Raw genomic sequence first — 9,853 nt, forward strand, 5'->3', positions numbered from 1 at the left:
AACCCGTGGTCGCGGCTTTGAACCGCACTTGGGTCACGACCACGATTTCTCATATGACACCAATACTGTTTTTTCTTTCTAGGAAACGGTCCCGAGAGTGGTTCAGATAAGCCTTAAGCTTTCATCACAATCGAGCTAAAAGAAGTTAGTATAAACTATTAACAAAAAAAAGTCAACAAGGACAGAAACGAACAAATGAAGGAACAGAGTCTCATTGACTTCGGATCGATCAGTAGCAAAACATAGCTCAATATCAATTGGACGGTGCAACAAAATAAACACCACCGGGTCTCGCATATAAATGCTTTTTGCATGTCTAACTGTCACAAGACAGTTACTTAAATCACTTACAGACCCTTTTTACAGGGCAAAAACTGCATCATCGACTGTATAAATAAATAAAGTTTCTAGCTTCAAGTTTTGACGCACTAGCAATGTCTCATTTTATGTCTACATTTGCGCGGACATTTTGAAAAGAGTGGAGGGAAGGATATGTTTATACTTTGACTTGCTTTTTAATAAAGGGTGATTATAAGGGCAGAAATAAATATTTGGATAACTTTACCTCATGTCTAATTTAGGCGGTAACTTTGAAAATGGTGGCCATCTTGTATAAGGCGAGATAGAATTTCGCTTTCTTCAGTTTTAAAGTTCCCAAGATTTGATGATGAATTCCTGAAAGTGTCATTCTTGCATCATTATTTGCACTAGTTTCATAATTTCGGCACCACTGTAATGCTTGACTCTTAATCCAGAGGTCCGGGGTTGGAATACCAGTGAAAATTTCTGAGACACACTTGAGTGTCTCCCACCTTACTAAGAGGCCAGTACTGTTTCTTCTCAGGAAAGATGGCTTCGAGTGGCTGCCTTGTATGCAAAGTGCTCTTGAGCGTTTTTTTCTTGAAAAGGACGCTCTATAAATCTGGTTTAATAATATGATGTATATACAAATCTATAACGTCTACGATATAATTGTGATGGATATAGATCTACGACATGAAATAATAAAAGTAAGCATACGAATATGTATACAAACAAACAAACAAACAAACAAACAAACAATAAATAGACCAATAAAACTGCAACTACATGAAGGAAAAGTGGAGACAGTGATTGCAATGAATGAAGATAACAAATACTGACAAAATGGTGAAATAGTGGACATTAAGAAAGTAATAAAATATATTATTACAAATTGTTAACAGTATCTTTTAAAACAAGTCCTACAACAAAAAATCATACTTTACAATTCTGATATTTAGTCGTGGAAACAAGGTTAAATGGTTGATATGAACATAACAAAAATAGTTCTATGTGAATAAATTAAATATAACTAGAAACTTCACGCATTCCAGCCCTTCAATAAAGAAGATATCATGACGGTTTAATATACAATACAGTAAATACAATATTTGTATTTAGCATTCAACATAATATACAATATTTATAGCTACGATTTAACATAATATGCAGTGAGAGCAATAGTTAATACATTTTCGGAAACACAATTGCTATGAATGAACAGAATGATATGTTTGTCAGCGTGCAATTGTAAATATATTTATTGTGTGATATGTTTTTTGTTTGAAGACCAAGGTTGGAAATAATCTTTTCTGAAGAAGCTAACGGAAGAGTTTCAAATTTATGAAGAGTTGGTCTATGAAGATAATAAGATTTGAAATATTTAATTCTAAGTTCTTATATAAAGACACAAAAATACAGAGTTGTCATTCTTCAATTTCAGCGTCTGGTGAGAATTCTGGGTAGAGATTGAGAAAGACAGACGGACAATTCTATTCATTATTATTGTACAATTGTGATAAAAACATGTTCAATTTGTCACAATAGATAGACATTTTTACTATTTACAAAATAGTACAATCCCGATTCAGAATTATAGTTATCAAAGTTTTTAATAACCGTGAAAGGAAAGTTTACAGAAATTCTATCGAAAATAAATACGCGCATATAGGTGAAGCCGTACTGCTTTATTAATATTACTCCCGTAAAATGCACACACTCAGTAACCAGTCATGTACTATTTATAAACGAAACAACATTAAAATATTTCGGAAGGCAGATAAAGTCACAAAATCAGGAACAAATCAGACAAAATACTTCTAAAGTAAAAGAAAAAAAGATAAATACCAAGATGAACAAAACATTTCATACTGTTTGTACTGAGTTACGCGGGTCACTAACTTAAGTTACAAATACTTTTTATTTAAATTTTGCTCTGAAATATTCAATTAAGTATTTTGTCATTTCGCCTTCAAGTGTATCAGCTTTGATTAAAACTGACTTATGGAACAAATATTACAAGGATGTTGTAACCTATTAGAATTTGTCTGACCGTTGCTCAATGCTCCATTCTCATGATGACTATGTGATGACCCATTCAAAGTGTTCCTCTGGTAGGTGCAGCGCAATGTTTCTTTCACCTGTTTTCTAAATCACGAACCACTTAGGAAGTACAGAATGAAGTTGACCGCATGGTTGATATAATACATCATGTTGAAAACGATTGTTTGTGTCTCAGTCATTCCGGTGTTTTCATCGATCCATGTCGTCCTCCCAAGAAGAAACATTTGTACAGGCGTACTGCAGAATAAAAATACTGCGTTTACTAAGAGTAGAGATCGTGTAATTTGTGCTGAATGAGTCTTTAACGTAGATTTCTTCGAACGTATAGAGGTTTTCCTGGTAACTTAAAGCCGCATTCTTTTTCTAGTTTCCTGCTTGCCGCAAGCTGACAGAGAATTACTACCATGCCGACTAAAATGGTGGCTTCAGTGAAGACGTAGTATACAACAATAACCATTACCTGGTACGCCCCCAGGTAAAATTTTCCGTATGTTGAATCGTCAAACCAAACACATGCTAAACGTCTTTACATGTCGTAGACTTCGCTCACAGTTGTTAGTTTTCAAAAACACTTCATGATGATTGAAGACAGAGTTGTCCGAAATATTTAAACAAATATCTGGCGTAGTTGAGTTGTAAACGTTTAGTAGACGTGTTGAAGTTCCATTTGCAGTTTCCGATTGATTCGTTATATTACAGGTTATAGGTGTTGTTTTGTTTTCATTGCCAGGTTCTAGAGATAGTACCTAAGTTTTTAAAATCATAGGTTTGAAGTTAAAAAGCTTTGAAATGAAGGCAAGTGTCCATATATTTCTCAAAAATAGATATATAGACAAAATTTGAACCAGAAGCGTATAGTTATGAGCATGTAATATTTTCATGTAAAAGAAAATTTTGTGATCAAGGAAATGTAACTCTTCTTGAACATGAAGAGCAGAAACATCAAAGGGACATAATATAGTGGATATTTTCTAATTGGGTGCATTTGATTCAACATTCAATTTTGATCTGAATTTGTAAATAATGATCCATGATACTGTGTGCTAAAAATTTAGAACATCTGAAACAGTCTGTAAACAGCAAAAATATGCTGTAGCAGAATGCAACTATCTAAGCTCTAACCGGGACTCGAATCCAGGACCTCTCACACTAAGGCAGACACTCTACCACTTCCCTATAACAGCAGTAGCTAACAGCTATGCAGTTTAAGTGCACCTATTACATTACGTGATCTGGAATAATTTTGTGACAATATATCACAATCGGTGAACTCTGGATTATCGGCGTAATCGCTTTGTTACTTAACGGCAATTTTCTTGTAAAGACAAAATATAATCTAATGCTGCCAACGTTTAAATCGGTCAAAACTACCCAAATTTCTCTGACGTGTTGTTCAAAGTATGAACTTATTAACTGGTAGTACCAGTGAAATATAACTTACACTGAATCATTTATATTTGCCCTTATAGCAGCTGGCGAACGGCAAAGACGATGAGCTTTGTCCAAATATAAGCAATTATTTTACCAGTTTTGAAAGGATTTCAATTGATAGGAAATTACAGTTACAAACTAAATACCTTTCTGCAACACACAGAGTCATTTGCATTCTATGTCAATAAGTACTATCGACTAAGATCGACTGATCGACTGCCATTCATTCATTCCAAAGATTCATAGACAGAGTCTGTTGTTTACATTTTTTAATCGTAACCGGTGCGCTTGTAAAAACCACTTTATGGTACGGTCTCTACAGGTTCTAAAGTATCTGTGTCAAAATCTGACGAATTTCCATGTATGAAATGAGTTTCTTCTTGTCGGCATCGAAATGTGTTGTTGATACCGATGTTTTCAAAATGGTACTCTGTTACAATGAACAATTTTAGTCCATGTAAAATGTGCCCATGAAATGCTATCAAAGTGATGATGGTGGTAATCGAGATCGCAACGGTGCTTTAATTGTACACAAAGCTTTGACTTTATATGGCATAATGATGTTTAAGATACGCTCAATGGTCACAGCGACAAGGATAGAGTTAGAAAAGCTACCGTTAAAGTATGTGAAAAACATAGTACATTGTTCAAGTGACGAATGTCAGTGTCGAACATATAAATTATCCACCACCTTGGTAAAATTGTGGTTACGATGAACATTTCCGCCGCAGCCAGGAACATTAGAAACACACTTGTAGATGACTTTTTGTAGTTTGGGCGCGATGAAACTGATATAGTCAAAATATTTCCCAGTACTTCAACAGTAAAATGATTGGAGAGCCAATTATCCAGATCGACCGAGGGATTTCGGATCCTTTATGTTGTGAACTGTCCATTGTTTTGGATTGGTAAATGCAAGTTATATGATGTAATGAAAATAAATGTTTTATCGTTATTATTTCAATAGTCTGACTGTTCTCTTTTTCTGACAATATATGACTTAATTAATCTGTTAAGCTTCCCCTATTTATAACCGAAAGTCCACATACTTATTACAAGATATGATTATAACCATTCCCATCAGTCCAAAAGATCGTTTGTTGAGACTACTTATCCCTTCCTTTCATTTTCGCTTTATTGGCAATTATGTTTTGGTCAAGTTTCAAACATGAAAACTGAGTTCTACTCATTACTGAAGTAATCATTCGCGGCGCTTGGCGGAAAAACAACAACAGGTGCGTTCAAAATTTCTGACAAACATGATGTAATACTAATCGAAACTTTATACGTGTTCTGGATATTATTGGTTATATCTTTTATAATCATACTAGTACACCAATTATGTTATTCAAGAAATAAGTATTGTTGATAACGTAATAAAATTGCAACAAATTCGAAAAGTGCGAATACATGATTTTATTTATTTTATGACCTCTGTACCTTTTATATGAGAAACACATAAAAAACACCTACAAGCAAATATCATTTATAAAGATAGAGAGAAGTCTAACAGAATTGAAATTTTACAGACCTGGTCGGTCCTCTCACAAGGATTCAGTGCTGCGGTGTTGAGCAGACTGAACTATAACGCAAGCATTCCTGGTTCGATTCCCGGTCGCCACTGATATCCCGACTACTGTTCAATGCTGAGTGATTTACTTAGATTAATACTGTTTCCAGCAGTATCGACATAGACTGGATGCTGGGGATCATAAATATGACACATGCCGTCTGCTCGACTGGAAATAAGTTGCACGCTAAGACGCCGCTATAAAAGTTAGCTCGTATAGTAAGGCGGAATAAGAGTACACTTATACTGCACCCTACTACAGGAGTAGAGTGTGACTTTTACTAACATATGGTCAAATATCAAAGCAAATTTATAACAGTTCCCAAGATGTGATAGGATCAAGAATTTATTTTGTTTTTGTCACGATTGTCCTTCGTTATAACTAAATTCGTTCGTTTCGTACCCTGATAAATTCAAATAATGAACTGGTCCATCTTTCAATTTGGACAGTAGCATTAAATGTTAAAAGGGGTGATTACTAAAAATATACTTACTGAATGGCAAAGAGTGCAGATACTATTATTATTATTGCTGTTGTTGTTATTGTTATTATTATTTTACTATCATTTCTAATATTATCATTATCATTAATATTATTATTTAATTGACATACGAGTTCATAAAACTTGCCTTTATTGCAGTGTCAGGTTAATTACTTTAAATCAAATCGTGGGAAACCAAGTTATGAAAAAGGTCTATCTGTCTCACTTTAATAATGTAAAATTATTTACATTTTTGAACTAATTTTACACTTTTTTTCTAAATTTTGATTTCCGTTTAATATCTCTTTGAGTACTTGTCACATAACATATTCATTTTTTACAAGGATCAGTGCGGGAAAAGATGAAACTCTGGGGGTTTTTTTTCGGTCATGATACTGTTTTTATATTCATTTTTATTGATTCATTTGCACGACAGTTAAATGTTCCGATTTCTCAAAAGCTTTAAATGACTGAAATGAAATATAGTCATATGCATGTGTTATGTCAAAACTCATATTCACGGCGGTCGGTAACACATGTGAAATAAATGATGCTGTTTTTCGGAACTTATCAGTAGTACGGTTTGTGTGAAAGTCAGTATGCTGGCCAAAATACCCAAAATCGGAGTATGCACAAAAAAGTTTTACATGGAAAGGTTCTACAACATGTACCTTCATACAAACTGGCTGATGAAACTTTGTCATCATTAAGCAATTTGAAATATTCAAGATGGCCGCCAAATATGCACAGACGACATATCTCCTAAATTACATGAGATTAGGACAGGATTGTAATGTATGTATTATTTCTATTGCTAGAAGTAACATGATAAAAATCAAATGTATAATTCAAAGAAGAAGTTCATTTGAAAAATCCGAAATGGCTGTCAAAATGGCCACAGAAATTTAAATCCCTATATATTGCATGTGCAGATTTTTACACTGTATTTAGGTACTTCCGATGATTAGAAATGTTTACAGCATTTTAAATGTTTCTTAAGTAATTTTATAACAAAGATGCGGATAAAATGGATATTCGTATTCAAAAACATAACAATTTGAACATATAATATATCAGAAGTAGGTATGATTTGCGATCAGTTTGTTATAAATGCCAGTAATGATATATCAAGTGTAATAACAATGTTACTGCATAAAGGTAAGAAATCCTTATTCTGTCTTCGTATAATGTATGTTAAAAAGTACACTGTATATATGATATATTTTGTTTGACTTTCCAAAAAGCTATTGAACGATTTACCTGTATATATTTGTTTATATATAAGTGTTCGTATTCTCCGCCAGAATCACTAGAATCATCAGCTGCATCACTGAGTTTTGCATCTACATCCTTCGCAAATCTTTTTACACAGCTACAGTTTTAATGGCAGTTACATAATATTGTGCAGGAGAGCTGAGCCACATAACGACAGCGGGATGTTTCACATGCTTATTCCAATCCAAAAAGGATGAACTTTAGGACAAAGCTGGTGTCGGGGGGATGGGGGTGGTGGTTGTCTTCCAGAAATGTCGTCGGTACAAGCCTCTTGAGAATCGGATCCTTTCTCCATCTAAACCTGATACCATCAAAATTTGAAGGGTCTGGGACCAAAAAACTCCATCATATGCGAGTCTGTATGTGCGCTCTTAGAATTCTCATTAAACGATTCCAAAGTAGGTGGCAACGATTGTTGTTTAGACATCATTTGAGCAGTTTTGTCTCTCAATTTACATGTTCAAGTACCATTTCTGATACCGGACAGCCTTTTAGTCCCTTTCATTTCATAACAGGCTACAGAAAAGTTGTAGTTTCACCTGTTTGACAGAGGTTGCATATCAGTGCCAGATAGTCTGAGCAATTTTTAATTTATAGTATCTTTGAAAAGGTTGCAGTACTATCTACAGTATGCAAGAAAAACTATCTAATCATGACTGCCTGGGTAGTGTTTCTTAAATTTATGAATAAAATAGTCTGAGCAATTTTTGATTTATAGTATCTTTGAAAAGCATGCAGTACTATCTACAGTATGCAAGAAAAACTATCTATCATGACTGCCTGGGTAGTGTTTCTTAAATTCATGAATAAAATTTTGTTGTTGTTAATAGTTGCTGGTTTGTCTTCCTGTTACTTCTATTGACTGTAACAAGAAATTGCTACCCTTTGACGTAACAAGTGTTCTAATATTAAGACAGCACAAAAATAAGTTAATTTAACACATTAACCTTTAGATGACACTTGATAAATCCCCAAGGACTTTAGAAACGCTCATCCATAATTGGTAATTATTTCATTATTAGTAATTTTGTATTTGCCTATTATTAATCACTAAATCTGATCTGATATTCTCGTATGATATCTGAAGCGTGATCAGTGCCGCTTATGTTGCCTATGCAAGTGTAGCTTTTGCTGTAACATTTATCAAAATTTAATGTTGTTACATGTTGACGTCGATAACAAGCAAAGTTTTCATAAAAGTTTCCCGACATTTATTTAAATGTGTTTTTCAAAATCTTTTATTGAAACGCTATAAATCGAAAATATCAACAGCCACTTATATCTGGATGAGACAGTCACCGAAATTATAGTGGACAGGCTGCGGCTTTAGCTAAGGTTTATTGTTTAACAGCACCATGTTACGTTTTGCATTACGTCAACCTCACCTACTTTGGCGTGTTGCTACGTAAAAATCAACTGACCCTTTTATCACTGGACAAATGGGCATTTTTTTATGTTTTAACAATGTAAAGACAAACAGATATTTTCTATTCCTATCCAGCGACGGCATTCGATATCCGAATAAAATGTATCCGAATATGAGCTTCACGAATAGTAGTCGTGCTTTGTTTAGCACAAAACAATTTCCGTTATTATACCTTTATCTACTATGCATATGCATTACGTTTATCTTCTTGAATCAAATTTTACAAATGCATAGATGGGGCGTGATAAAGTCCTTGAGTGTATTGTTTAAGATATTTGTAGCAAAGTGATCACAAGTCATACCAAATTCTTATATATGTTTTGTGTTAAAATTATTATCTTTTTAAGATGATCATCCAATTTATCAACCTCTTTCGTTGTACAATTACTGAAGACGAAAAAAAACATATAAAGAGTAATAAACATTTTCAAGTATTAGAAGTAATCATATACGGTAGGAAAACCTGCACTTTTAGAGTGTCTAATGCAAAATAGAGTAATTTTCCGTTTTGGCGGCCATTTTGACAGCCATTTTGGACTTTTCAAATGATTTTCTTCTCTGAAATATAAAATCAATGTTTTCTTTAATTCTAGCAACAAAATAATAAAACAAGAAAAATTTATAATCCTGTCTAAATCTTCTATAATTTAGAAGATAAGTCAAATTTTCATTTTTGGCGGCCAGCTTGGCGGCCATCTTGAATATTTCAAAATATGCAATGATGAAAAAGTATCAGTATCTAAATAAAACACTGCAAAATTGCTAAGTGCTAAGCTTTTAGGACAAATCAATGCACTCCCCAACAGGGAAATAAAATATAACGTTCGGGTTATATAACATTAGGTTATGAAATAAAGAATAAGTGAACGATTGTTTAAAAGACCGCAAAATAATAGTTTGCGTATGTGCAATGTTATTTGGGATGACAATTAAACAACATTTATAAATTTTGTTTTAAGTCCACCTTTCTTTCATTGCTGTCAGACTTGCAGTTTATTTTTTGTTTCATAGAGTACATAGCAATTTTGTTCAGTTTAATTTTATACATTTGCATATAGTATATACTGTAAAAGTCTTAGCCTCTCTTCTTTTACCTCGTATATAAAAAGTTTAAAGTTTCTTTTCAGTGACAAAAAGCACAGCTTAACTGACAAGCCGGAAACCAAATACAGGTATTAGTAATATATTACATAAATACTCAATCTTATGACACAAACTTATTTCAACATTGCGGAACAATTAGCTAGACGTTTTTTATAAAATAGTGAAGTAATACAGATACCTCATTATCAAGAAAAAAATTAA

Source organism: Mercenaria mercenaria, chromosome 12, assembly GCF_021730395.1.
Source record: "Mercenaria mercenaria strain notata chromosome 12, MADL_Memer_1, whole genome shotgun sequence".
NCBI lineage: Eukaryota > Metazoa > Mollusca > Bivalvia > Venerida > Veneridae > Mercenaria > Mercenaria mercenaria.